The sequence below is a fragment of the Eucalyptus grandis genome, chromosome 2 (genome assembly GCF_016545825.1).
Source record: "Eucalyptus grandis isolate ANBG69807.140 chromosome 2, ASM1654582v1, whole genome shotgun sequence".
NCBI classification, from domain to species: domain Eukaryota; kingdom Viridiplantae; phylum Streptophyta; class Magnoliopsida; order Myrtales; family Myrtaceae; genus Eucalyptus; species Eucalyptus grandis.
The window spans coordinates 27,055,188-27,070,069 of NC_052613.1; the positions used below are offsets into that span (position 1 = coordinate 27,055,188).

Consider the following 14,882-nt stretch of genomic DNA (forward strand, 5'->3'; position numbering starts at 1 on the left):
TTTTACATTACCGAATCTTATTTGAGTTAGTAGTCGATAAGTTGTTTTTCATATTACGAAATTCTCTTATCTTAGACCAGTTTTTTTTTCCTTATGTGTTACATGGTTTTGTTGACTTTTCTTACCGTTGCTTTAAATTTATCGACTACTATATGAAATTACAAATATTTATTTGAGTGACCTATGAACTTTTTCCTGCATAAATTATTAGCTAACATTTATATTATATTTTAACTTGCTAAATTTTATATTGATGTACCACTTTCATTTCTCTTGCTTACCGACTTATCATTAGTTATAAGGGTTAATACTATTTAAAAAAAATCTACTGTTAACCACCTTTTAATATACCTTTCTTACGAACTGCTTACAGTTTATCCACTATTATATGAATATTAGAAATATGTATCATTTACTAAGTCATAAATTTAACAAAGTCATCCTACATATGTATTCTTATAAAAAAAAATTACTAAAATGATTTGAAAATGATTTTTTGAGATGCAGAAATAAATACGATTTCCTATAGTTTAGACTAGAGCATTAGTTCAATCACCTTCCTTATATATCAATTATCAAATGGAGCTCTCGAGAACATATTGGTGGAAATTTATTCTTTTAGTTAGGCAACGGGACTGATAATTTTCCTTTGCACATAGCGGGAGAAAAGATATGACAAAGAAAAAAGCATTAAAAGAAAAGCAGAGATGCCCTAAAAATTCGATTTGGTTATCAAGTATATGGACTCTGGAGTGCTGGCACTCCTCCTGATTTAGAAAAAAAAAAAAAAAAAGGGAACGAAAAAGAAGTCGAGGACAATTCAACTTCGGTTAAATGGTGCCCAACTTGAATTCTGAATAAAAACTTAGTCACTGCACATCATATAATGACATAAATTTGAATAACAACCTTATTATTCTCGCAAGTATTCCTTGAGAAAGGTTTTCAATTTTAATTCAAATCTAAATCAACTTACCATTAGTTATTAAGGTTGATACCATTAAAAAAAAAACCCCAGAATATGCCGGCTGTGAAATATTCCGAACTATTTATTGTGTTGTGAAAAGCTCTAAACTTGCCTGTTATGACACAAGTATCAAAAGCTTTTTTTTTTTTTTTTTGTGTTTCAAAAGAAAAACCAAACTTATACATATGTGACATGTACACCATTATTTCAATTCCGTCCAAGGATATATTAGTCACACTATGTTCGAGGTTTTTTTACACAGTGAGCAAATTTGGGGGTTTTGGTGACATAAATTTTTTTGGAGGTATTTATGTCACGGTGCGCATAATTTGAAGTTTTTTTTTTTTGTAGTATTTGCCTGATTATTATAGTTGATTGATTTTTTTCAGAATGTTGCTGACATAATTCTCGAATTGAGTTTTCACAACGGCCAAAACATTTGGCATGTAAAACGTCCGAATGAAAATTTCAGGGCTGAAACTTCGAGCCACGCAGAAAATTGGTTACAAGCCCGACCTGGCCTGCCATTCTCTAGGTCCCACGAACCTTCTTTTTTGTGATATTTCCATTTTTCTATTCATTTTTCTTCAAATGAATAATAATAATAATAATGCATTTTTACTCATTGTCACTTTCGTCACCTTCATTTTCCCACTCTTTTCAAACATAAAATAGTCATTTATCTTATTTTCTCGGCTTTCATTTTTCAAACATTTCCAAATAACTTTATTTTCTTCACCCTATATTTCTCTTCGCCTCGGAATCTGTTTTTTTTTACCAAACATAGTTTTGGGAGATTTAATTTAGGGTGCGTTGGTGAACATTCCTTTTATTTTCTTCACCTCATATATTCATCTATATAAAATTTAAGCATAATGAATTTCAAACGCATGCAACGCATAAATTATAATAATGGATAACTTACATTAGAAATAAACATATGTTTGAACTTTTGTAATTATTGATTATTAATGTAAACTGAAGCGATAGGGTTTGTTAATATCAGAAAAAAGTAGCAGGATTCTTAACTATCACTATTATAAGTTTACGTTTGAGACATCTATAATTTTTTTCCATTTCATTTTATTTAAAAATTGAATTATTGGAATAAAATAAAAGTCGTGAGCTTGCAAATAGACTAAGATGTATTTTTATACTATTGTTTTCTCTTTAAAATTAAGTGAATGCCTTTATTATGTGAAATCTATCTAATTAATAAAAAGCTACACATAAATAATATTCATGTGGTAATATATAATCAACACTCGTGTTAGGTGGTTTGACCTAGCGGTGTTGGTTAGTAAGTTGTGTGGTCAAAACAAAAGTATTTCTATTATGGGTTTATACTACGAAAACCCAAAACTAGTACATTTATGATAGGCTCATCCCAAATTAATTTTTTGACAACGAAAAACCCAGATTAGTATACTTGTGACAAATTTACCCCAAATAACCATTAAAAAAATTCAAATTGGAGCACTTGTGAAAAACTTATCCATAAACTAAGTTTTTGACCACAAAAAATCTCAAATTTATACATTTATGACAACTATAGCATTCGTTAAATTGGATTAATATCATAGAAAAACATAAAACTAGTACAACTATGACAAACAAATAGTAAAATCCCAAACTGGTACATCAATCAACTATCATGCGTCATTCGACTCAGCAATTTAATAGTAAAATTTAACGGAAACTAACGGAGGGTAAATTTGTTAAAGGTGCACTAGTTCGGGTTTTCGATTGCGATTTGCCACTATGATAATCTGTTTTATGCCTCATTAGAGTTGCATCTTTCCCTATACATAGCTGATTGAAGTTTTCTAATTCCTCGGATCTTGTTCGAGGACAGGATGGAGAGGAGAAAGCCAGGTTTTATTTTGTTTGATCAGTTAGACACATTGGATCAGGTAATTTATTAACGTATTAGATAGATCATACAAAAAATTTCAAAGGAAGCCTTAAAGTCAACTTCAGTAGCACGAAGTGGTAATATCTTCCAACCTTTTTTGGTGGCCGAAAACTTATTTATTCAATAAAAAGGGTACATAAAGATTACAAATTCCCAGAGGAGTAGAATGGAGATTGCAATGTCAAATTTGATTCTATTTGAGGGCAAAATCAAACTTGAATTGAAGTGTTGGTAGTTTTATAAGGAGACTAGCTCTTGGGGGCAAGCCTAGCCTTGATCATCTCGACCTCCTTAGCATCAATCTGGAATGCCTTGGCCAACACATCGTTCGGCACCGTGGGCTCGGCCCGCGAACAAAGTGCGCAAAGCGACATTTGGGGCTCCCGCCAATTGGCTGTTGAATACCGCAATGGCGGCCGCTGAGGTGTTTTTGACGTTCATTTGGAAGTGGACTAAACCTCTAGGGAACACAAAGATCTCGCCCGCCTTGATGGTCTTAGCAACGAGGATGTTAGCAGTGGTTATGAATCCGGCATATATCTCTCCATAGAGCACAAACACCATCTCTGAGGCTCGTGGGTGGGTGTGGGGTGCGATGAGGCCGTAAGGAGCAAAGTCGCCACGGGCCAAGGACAAGCCGAGGGTGTTGAGGCCCGGGACCTTTTTCGACATTGGCCCTTGTCACCAGAGAGCCTAAGGTGTTGTTGGGGAGTTCGGGTTTGGCCAGCCCATCCTGGAAGAAGTCCATTTCGTTGAAAGTTTCTTTGCAAGGAAATCCATTGACTTTCACTTCTGTTCATCACAATATATGAATCATACAATGCCTTAAACATGCATGCTATTTGTTTTGTGAGAGAAACTTACGAGCCCTATACTAACTTCAAAAACAATTTAGCTAATGAAACTAGAAAGAGTGCAGATATAAAGTTCTCGTCATGGAGAAGTATAAGAGAATACAAGCCTTGTACATGATAGAATTAGGGTATGCATGGTAACACTACAGCTTTTTTGTTCTTTTGTTCTTTTGTTCTTTTGTTCCCCAAAATAAAAAAGAAGAGAAATCCATTTAATAACGCTGATTAATTTTTCTATTCCATGGAATGAAAAAGTGGTCAGGGGATAGATTTGGAATAGAAACAAGAAGTAGAAGTCTCTTTATCGGGGGAATAATTTCTAGAAATAAGTCATTTTATTTTTTTCCCTTTTTTTCTTCTTCCTTTTCTAATCAGTGGTTGGAGACTCGTCATTGCCACCATCATCAATCGCCGGTCGCCAGCTGCCGACCGTCGACTAGAGGAGGAGAAAGAAGAGAGGAAAAAAGAAAAGAAAAAGAAAAAAGAAAAAAAGTATTTAAATATTAAAAGAAATTCTATGACATGAAAAATTTATAGGTTGCACCAAACGCATTCATATTCTTTTTTTATTCTAGGAATATAAATTTTTTATAGTTACAAAGCATGTTATTTCATTCAAAAATTCAGGGGAATAGAAATAGAAAAAAACTATTTCTAGAAAAACTATTGTTCCCCATAATGGAAATGTTACTAAACGCACCCTTCATGTCTAGGGTTTATCGATACTTGTCTGGAGTCGCGAGTAGTTTAAGAAGAAGATTATAAGAAGTACACATAGACAATATTATATGCTCTTACTGGAAGTGAGATCGGCGACACAGAAATCTTGGAGCATGTCAGGATCAGCAGAAACGATGCCTAGGAAGACGGCGAAGCTCATGACTATAACAACAATAGCCACCATTCTTGGACCGATCTCCATTGTTAGTGGCATGCAAAAGGGAGGCGAAGAAGAAGATGGCTTTGTTGGGCAAATGATATCTTCTTCTCAGCTTGGAGTGCAGTACTTATAAGGGAGAAATAGGACATATAAGGTGTTGACTTTCGAATGCAGCTACAAGTTCAAATTGCACAGCATGAAACATGTCTAGTGGCCCCAAAGAAAAAGTCTTGTCAAACTCAAATAATTTGCCGCCCAAATAAAATAAAAAACTAAAATAATTTATTACCAATTAGTTGGAAAGGAGAAAAATAGTTTAAATTTTCTTTAATGATTAAACTCAGCAAAACTATGAGAATGAACTTATGTAATAATTCCTAGCTCTTGTCATTCGATATTCTATTGATAGAAAAGAAGGAGAGGCTCCAAACTTGGAATGCAGAATGACATGCCAGACTTCTTTTATAAGGCTCCATTCAACAAGTCAGAAATTTTCTCGACAAGGCCGACGGAGTGCCCTAAAGGGCTGGTTCTTTCATGAATCCACCTTCAATATCAAAACCTTATTTTGTGCTATTTTACACCCAAAATTATCCTTATTGTCACGTGCTGGTCACAAGGGATATAGACAATCGTAGACATTCAAAATCACCCTCGTTGTCACATGCAGGTTGTGATTAACATTAACCCAACCTAGGTTAGTCAAGAGCCGTTGGACTGGATTTCGATGGGCCTTCAAGTGGAGATACGTGATTCGATGATAAATAGATAATTGCCATGTGTCAAGGTCAAGACATACTACTGAAGACGTAAAATTCAATTAGAATTGGCATCAAGATTTAGGCGGGAATGGTTGGTACTTAAAAGGGCACGTAAAATGAAATGAGCGACTAATACTCACTGGACAAGTCACATGAGCTCGTCGAACAAGTCAGAAGACAACAAGATATGGATAAAGTGGTTAAGCAAAGAAAGTGGAGCGACTTTCAAGGAGGATTCAATCAATCACCAATGGTTACCAGATTGGCTATAAAAACCGCAAATAATCCAACAAAGGGACTCCCCTTCCCCCCCCGGGCGGGAACGACACATGAAAATCCTTCATCTGATCCTTTTAGTTATCTAAGCCTAGCTTAGTTTAGTTACAGCTTCAGATTCCTTTCGTAGACTCAATTCTTGCGAGTGCCTATATTCTATGCAGTGCTGTCGTCAATTAGATTCCAATGTTGTGTCATCATATCCATCTAGAAGCAGTGTCTACCAAGTGTTGAGTCCACCGTCCAACGTCGTCAATTAAAATTCAACGTTGTGTCCTTATATCTATTTAGGAGCAGTTCTCACCAGGTGCTGTTTCCAACATCCAACGTCGTCGATTTGGTTTCGACGTCGTGTCCTCACATACATCTAGGAGCAAGTGCTACCAGGTATTGTTTCCACTATCCATCATCATTGATTAGGTTTCGACGTTGTGTCCTCACATACATCTAGGAGCAGTATCTACTAGGTATAGGTTCCGACTTTGTGTCCTCGAACCCAATTAGGAGAAGTGCCTTCTCGGTATTATTTTCAATGTCTAACATTGTCGAATTATCTTCGATGTTGTACAAACCACGTTGATTTTAATGGGGTCTCATTAGCATGTTGAAGTGTGTTTGAATCAAGCTACCGATAAAATTTTGACACCGATCATCATTGATTCCAAGCTTGTATTAATCGACTCCATTGGGCTTGAGACTATATATTATAAATCTCCATTAGCATTTGACCTTCTCTGTCCAATACTAGCAATAGAGCCTAGGTCCCCCTTAATAAAAATCAAAATATAACACTTGATGGAAGATATTTCATTGCGGGATCCAAAACTGACGAAACAGTGCTATTTATCGAACCCATCTTTTTCGCTATGAAACAAATGCTTGGCACAGTTGACTTATGCAAAGTTAGTTTACGATTACGGTGTGATTTTGTAAATTTCTCATAGTGCTTAAATACAAACATACTCATCTTCAATGCCCACTTACACATAGTATATCATTTAGGAAATCAATTCCATAGACCATTTGCAATCACTATGACTACTCTCTGTTTATACGCACACACATATATCAAGATTCAATTCTAACGCCGGATATGCTTGCGAGTTGCATCAAAATCATGGTTACTTCTGTGTGCATCTCTAAATTCATTACTTAAAGAAAACTACACATCTTAATTTGGCACGTGGCGACCTAACAGAAAGGCTTCTGCGCATGGAACCTACTAGGGCGTATGGCATATGCTTTGTAGCCGTTTGATGGAATACATACCATTTGCACTTCGTAAAAGTCATTTGGTTTGGTTGATGTAATCACTTTTTTCTATTCTTAAACGCAAAAAATGAGGGTATCCTCCGTCTTTTAAGAGCTATCGGCATCTTTGAAATTTTTATTTGTCCTTCAATAATTAAAAACTTTCTTGTGTGTGATGATAAACGATGAGGATATCATTCGAATATCTAGAGTAGTTCTTTGAATGTTAGATAGAAATAAATGTGCTACTTTAGTTAATTCTAACTAATTGACATTTATTTTCATTATGACGAAAGATATCATGGACTAACACAGATAAAAGGTATAATAACATCCGGACATGACAAACATTGTTTAGCGAGCTGAAAATAGATAAACATTTACTATTTTCCGTAACCAAATATTGTTTTTGATCGAAAGAATGTTTAAATAAAAATAAATAAGTTAAAATGATTTATAAATATCAGTTCTGGAATTTTCAAAGGCCTTTACTGAATATGGTAAAGCATCTGAAGACGGCTCTGGAATCTTATAGTTGAAGACAATTAAATAAATGTATTTATGGCATATCTAAATGAAACTAGCACATTAACCACACGAGTTGAGGGTTTTGGCCGGTCATTTATTTATAAAATCATCTATCTACTCCACTTTTCCCGGCATTTTGGCCCTCGTTGACTTTCGATCTCCTTTTCCGATTGGTCGTTTTTCTACTTCATTTTTGGTGTTCGGCAGGGTGCAAGTGATCGCTGTCGGAATGCAACCTCCCCGTTCGCATCCTTAAAAAATGTTACAAGGCCACCCAACACGTGAACTTTGGTCCCCCTTTGTTTAAAAATTGGGCTACGGATTGAAAAGCCGACAAGATTTATTATAATCACATAAAAGTAGGATATGACGGTACCATAAAAAAACCTGTACTGTTGTGAAATTAAGTTGTTGTAATGAACCCGTATGACATATTGGACTCAATAAAATGTTTGCAAACTCGTATAATTAGCTTCAAACTTGAACTCGATAAATTGTTTGCGAACTTACCTTTTCTTTATTAAGAATCCTAAGATTACTTATATAATTTTTAAAGTCCAAGAAAAATTTAATTATATCCGAACATTTTCAGCAGCAGACAATATTTGGAGCACGACTTCTCATTTTTTATTATTGCTAGATTTTAAATTGTTGTTATAATTGATCTTAACTATATTTCAATCTAACTTGGCTGTTATGTACATTTTCTAATTGAAGATTTGCAATGCACAAGATTTGGATCAATCATGGAGAAGTAGAGGAAATCATTGAAGATGAAAGCGCAGTTTGGTTGGGGCGAAATTTAAAGTCTAAAAATCGGTCCCGGCCAATCATTCCAAATATTTTTAGCCCATATAGGCTGGGGTGGATTTTTGAGCTTTATTGTGTATATTTCGGGAGGACCACGCTTTTAGCCTTTGAATCGTCTAGCCTAAAAATGGCTGAGCTCAATTGTTCTTTTATTTTCTTATATTTCTAGAATTTCATTAGAGAATTTTTTAATCGTATGCAGAAAGAATAAAATTTCACAAGTGAGCACATTAATTTTTTAACCAAAAAAATTAATTTCAATTTTATTTAAATTCACAACCTTTCGGGCCTAGCCCGACCTGAACCCCAAAAGCCTGGCATAAATGTGGATGGGCTAGATGGTCCATTTTGGGTCCAAGCTTTCTTTCAGGCTCGAAAATTCCAGGCTTGAAAGTTCGGGCCACGCTGAAAATTGGCTACAAGCCCGACTTGGCCTGCCATTCTCTAGGGCCCACTACCCTTCTTTTATGTGATATTTCTATTTTTATATTCAATTTTCTTCTAATGGATAATAATAATAATAATAATAATGTCTTTTTACTCATTGTCACTTTCTTCACCTTCATTCTTCCACTCTTTTCTAACATAAAATAGTCATTAATCTTATTTTCTTGGCTTTCATTTTCCAAACATTTCCAAATAAGTTTATTTTCTTCACCCTATATTTCTCTTCACCTCGAAATCTTTATTTTTTTTTACCAAACATAGTTTTGGTAGATTTGATTTACGGTGCATCGGTGAACATTCAGTTTATTTTCTTCACCTGATATATTCATCTATATAAAGTTTAAGCATAATGAATTTCAAACGCATGCAATAAATAAATTATTAGAATGGATAACTCACATTAGAAATAAACATATGTCTAATCTTTTGTAATTATTGATTATTAATGTAAACTGAAGCGATAGGTTTGTTAATATCGGAAAAAGTAACAGGACTCTTAACTATCACTATTGTAAGTTTACATTTGAGACATCTATATTTCTTTTTCAATTTCATTTTATTTAGAAATTGAATTATTGGAATAAAATATAAACTATGGTCTTGCAAATAGACTAAGATATATTTTTATACTATTTTTTTCTTTTAAAATTAAGCGAATGTCTTTATTAAGTGAAATTTTTTAATTAATATAATAAGTTACACATAAATAATATTCATGTGGTAGAAGGAGCCTGATCCAATTATCCCTCAAGGGCTAGGCTCCCGTGGTGATTAGCAAATTGGCCTTGAGAATAGCCCCCTCAAGAAGGATGTCCCTCAAGCATATATTGATCCCCAATTGCTGGCTAATCCTCCTAATCAGGGGACCAATCGGAGGCGCCCTCCTAAGCGCCGGTAATCCTCTACCCTCTCTATTTATATATTATACATATGTAGATAGGAGTATGGAACATTAGAGGTCTCGATAAACCCCTTAAGCAAGCGAAGTCGAAACTTTGTAAGGTCCAACAACTTGAGCTGTGTGGGAATTGTGGAAACAAAAATTTCCCGCATGGCTTTTAGCACGATATCCTCGGTTTTGCTGCCAGGTTGGAAGTGGGTTAACAATTATAATTATTCCCCTAGGGGAAGGGTTTGGGTGGGGTGGAACCCCGGGGATGTTTCCTTCGATGTGACTTTTTCTTTGGAGCAAGTGATCCAAGGTAGATTATCTTGGTTGGCCTTGAGCAAGGTCTTCTTCTTCACGATGGTTTACGTTGAACATACGTTTGTCTCAAGACGCCCTTTATGGGATGACATAATTCGTTCTAGTTCTATTCTTGCGGACACTCCTTGGATTATAGCAGGAGATTTTAATGCTATTCGAGATCCTTTGGATAGAGTGGGAAGTTCTAATGTGTGGATTCCAACTTTTGATGAACTTCGAGATTGTTTCATTCAAGCAGGACTTGATGATCTTAGGTATATAGGGCATAGGTTTACTTGGGCTACTTCTATGGGCCCTAATCGTAAGCAACGGAAAATTAATAGAGTGCTTGTGAATTCCCGTCGGAATTCTAAGTTCTCTTACTCTGAAGCTTCGTTTTTGGCCCTTGGTGTTTCAGACCACACTCCGATGGGTGTTGAAATTATGCCTACGCCTAAGTCAAACAAACCCTTTAAGTTTTTCAACTTTTGGAATACTCACCCAGACTTCTTCAGCTTGGTCTCTCAAGTCTGGGACTCACCGTTTACTGGGACGTTGGTGCATGTTTTGTGCTCTAAGCTGCGACTACTCAAATGCAGGTTGAAACAACTCAATAGAGTCATTTTTGGACATTTCTTCTCGAACGGTTGAGGCGAGACATGCTTTATGCAACACCTAGGATGCTCTTCAAATCGATCCCAATAATCTACAACTTGCGGAAGTTGAGAAGCTTCAGCTCCAAACTTCTCTCTTGTGAATGCAATTATTGCTTGAATTCAACCATGGACCCATGGATTCCACTCCTTTGCGGGACGGTTGCAACTCATAAGGTCGGTGCTTCACTCTATCCAAGCTTTTTGGGCTCAAGTCTTCTTTTTACCTTGTTCGGTCCTTAATCGTATTGAACAAATTTTTCGGCAATTCTTATGAAAAGGCCCGATGATGGGACCGAGTGGTGCTAATGTTTCCTGGAGTGATGTTTGTCTTCCGAAAAAAGAAGGAGGCCTTGGTATTCATACCTTACGTGAGAGTAATATAGCTTCAATGCTCAAGCACATTTGGATTCTCATTTTTTATAAGGAATCCCTTTGGTGCAAATGGATTCATTCCACCTTCTTAAAACAAAAGAATTTTTGGGTTGTCCCTCATCCTACGCTTTGTTCGTGGGCTTGGAAAAATATTTTGGACCTTCACGAGCATTTCCAACAGCACTTCAGGTGGACTATTGGTAATGGGCGTTCGGTCTCTTTTTGGTTCAATCCGTGGTATCCTAAGGGTCCATTGTATAGTGTGTTCTCTAACCAAGACATTTACCATTTGGGTATCTCATGGCTGGCTTCAGTTGCGGATGGCTTTGCCACTCCAATGGAATGGTATGTTATCAATATTTTGGCCAACTGGTGGGATCCCCTCCCGATGTTCAATCGGGAAGAAGATCGTTTTTAGTGGCTCGGTCACCTTTCCGGTTGTTTCTCTACTACCTTTGCATGGGAGTTAATTCGGCCTAAGGGTGATATGGTCTCTTGGTCCTCATTTATTTGGAGCTCCTCTATGCCTCCTCGATATCAAACACATCTTTGGCTCATTACTCGAAACCAGTTGCCGACTCGGTCTTGCTTATCTCTTATGGTAGAATTATGGCTACAAATTGCCCTTTTTGCTTGTGTAGACTAGATTCTATAGATCACTTGTTTTTTTGCTTGCCATGTTACGGGTAATCTTGCTTCTTTTTGGGCGGCGAAATTCAATCATGCTTGGTGTAACAAACCATGGATGGAGAATCTTGCTTGGGCTTCGAAGCGGTTTACGGATAGTAGCTTTTATCAGACTTTGGCTCGCTTTAGCTTTGGAGCCCTGTGTTACATCATTTGGAGAGAACGGAATAACATCTATTTCGCAACCAGACCCTCTTCCTTCCGGCAATGAAGATGCACCTCCAAAAGGCTATTAAAGATCAAGCGACGACTTTTAAGCATGTCCAGAACATTCCCAAGAACGAAGACTTCAACGAAGCTGGGATTTACATCCGTCTATCTTTGATTGATGGAGGTTCTCTAGCGTTTGTTTGTTAGTATTTTTTTCTTGCTTTCGCCTTTTGTTGGTTTCTCTTTTGGGAACCATGGCACCCCTACACTCGCATTAGACTTTTTGTCTTCTTGAGTGTCTGTCTTTTGTTGGTGCTAGGCCTCCATCTTGTATTTTTTATAGGCAAAATCTATACATCTCTTATCTTCACCAAAATAATAATAATAATAATAACATTCATGTGGTAATATATAATCAACACTCGTGTTAGGTGGTTTGATCTAGCAAAGTGTCGGTTAGTAAGTTGTGTGGTAAATGAATAAGTATTTCTATTATGGGTCAATACTATGAAAAACCCCAAACCGGTAGATCTATGATCAACTTATCCCAAATTAATTTTTTGACCACGAAAAACCAAAATTAGTATACCTGTGAAAAATTTATCCTAAATAATCACAAAAAGATTCAAACTGGTGCACTTGTGAAAAATTTATCCATAAACTAATTTTTTGACCACAAAAATTTCAAATCGATACATTTATAACAAATATACCATTAGTTAAATTGGATCAATATCACAAAAAATCGCAAAACTAGTACAACTATGACAAATATAGAATAAACTTAAACTGTTACATCAATCAACTATCATGCGTCATCCGACTCAGCAATTTGGCAATAAAATTTAACGGTAACTAACGGATGGTGAATTTGTTAAAGGTGCGGTGCATTAGTTTGGGGTTTTTGATCGTGATTTGCCGTTATGATCATATGTTTTTGCCTCATCAAAGTTGCATCTTTCCGTATACACAGCTCTTTTAAGTTTGCTAATTCCCTAGATTTTGTTCGAGGATAGGATAGAGAGGAAAAAGCCAAGTTTTATTTTGTTTGATCAGTTAGACAGGTTGGAGTAGGTAATTTATTAACCTATTAGATAGATCATACAAAAATTTTCAAAGGAAGCCCTAAAGTTGACTTCAGTAGCACAAAATGGTAATATCTTCCAACTTTTTTGGTGGTTGGAAACCTCTTTATTTGATCAAAAGGGTACAGGAAGATTACAAACAGGGGGTTTTTGTGACCAACGAAGATAGGAGTAGAATGGAGATTGCAATGTCAAACTTGATTCTATTTGAGGACCAAATCCAACTTGAATTGAAGCGTCTGTAGTTTTACAAGGAGACTAGCTCTTGGGGGCAAGCTTAGCCTTGATCATCTCGACCTCCTTAACATCAATCTGGAACGCCTTGGCCAGCACATCGTTCGGCACTGTGGGTTCAGCCGCGAACAATGTAGTCGCAATAAACGAGGCTCCTGGAAATTGGCTATTGAATGCCGCAATGGTGGCTGCGGGGGTGTTTTGGATGTTCATTTGGAAGTGGACCAAACCTCTAGGGAAAACGAAGATCTCTCCCGCCTTGATGGTCTTAGCAACGAGGACGTTAGCGGGGTTATGAATCCGGCGTATATCTCCCCCATAGAGCACGAACACCATCTCGGTGGCTCGTGGGTGGGTGTGGGGGTGCACCGAGGCCGAAAGGAGCAAAGTCGCTGCGGTCCAAGGACATGCCGAGGGTGTTGAGGCTCGGGATCTTTAGGACATTGCCCTTCTCACCAGATTCCCTAAGGTGTTGTTGGGGAGTCCGGGTTTGGCCAGCCCATCGTAGAAGAAGTCCGTTTCGTTGAAAGCCGCTTTGCAAGGGAATCCATTGACTTTCACTTCTGTTCATCACAATACTATGAATCATACAATGCCTTAAACATGCATATTATTTTTTTTGTGAGAGAAACTTATGAGCCCTATACTAACTTCAGAAATACTTTTATTCTAAGAATAGAAATTTTGCATTGTTACTAAACACGTTATCTTATTCAAAAATTATTCCAGGGAATATAAATAGAAAAAAAAACTATTTCTCAAAAAGACATTATTCTCCGGAACAAAAATGTTACCAAATGCACACTTGATGTCTAAGATTTATCAATACTCGTCTAGAGTCCCGGGTAGTTTAAGAAGAAGATTATAAGAAGTACACATAGACAAGCTTATATGCTCTTACTTTGGAAGCGAGATCGGCAACACGTACATCTTGGAGCATGTCGGGATCAGCAGAAACGATGCCTAGGAAGACGGCGAAGCTCATGACTATAACAACAACAACCACCATTCTTGGACTGATCACCATTGTTAATGGCATGCAAAAGGGAAGCAAGGAAGAGGAAGGCTTTGCTGGGCAAATGATATCTTCTTCTCAGCTTGGAGTGTAGTACTTATAAGGGAGAAATAGGACAAATAAGGCGTTGACTTTTGAATGCAAGTTCAAACTACGTAGCGTGAAACATGTCTATTGGCCCCAAAGAAAAAAAGTCTTCTCAAACTCAAATAATTTGCCGCCCAAAAAAAAAAAAAAAAAAAAAAAAAAAAAAGACCAAAATAATTTATTAACAATTAATTGAAAGGAGAAAACAGCTTAAATTTTCTTTAATGATTAAATTTAGCAAAATTGTGAGAATGAACTTATATAATAATTCCTAGCTCTTGTCATTCGCTATTATATTGATAGAAAAGGAGGAGCTCGAAACTTGGAAGGCGGAATGACATGCTAGACTTCTTTTATAAGGCTCCTTTTGGCAAGTCAGAAATTTTCTTGACAAGGCCGACAGAGTGCCCTAAAGGGCTGGTTCTTTCATGAATCCACCATCGATATCAAAACCTTTTATCGTGCTTGTTGACACTCAAAATTGTCCTTATTGTCACGTGCTAGTCACAAGGGATATAGACAATCATAGACATTCAAAATCACCCTCGTTGTCACGTGCAAGTTGTGATTAATATTAACCCAACCCAGGTTAGTCAAGAGCCGTTGGACTTGATTTCGATGCGCCTTCAAATGGAGATACGTGATTCAGTGATAATTAGTTGATTGCCACATGTCAAGGTCAAGAGATACTACTGAAGACGTAAAATTCAAATAGAATTGA

The 14,882-nt window shown here is 36.6% G+C and overlaps 1 non-coding gene and 1 pseudogene across 1 annotated transcript; both read right to left on the reverse strand.

The window, feature by feature from the left end:
• Positions 1 to 3,130: 3,130 nt before the first annotated feature.
• Positions 3,131 to 4,658, reverse strand: LOC104426499. Its single transcript, XR_005548002.1, has 2 exons — positions 4,535 to 4,658; positions 3,131 to 3,674 (listed from the first exon to the last, which is right to left on the reverse strand). It is a non-coding gene; the product is annotated as a germin-like protein 5-1 (transcript).
• An 8,425-nt stretch (positions 4,659 to 13,083) lies between these two features.
• On the reverse strand, positions 13,084 to 14,086 carry LOC120290180 (annotated as a pseudogene).
• Between the last annotated feature and the right edge of the window lie 796 nt (positions 14,087 to 14,882).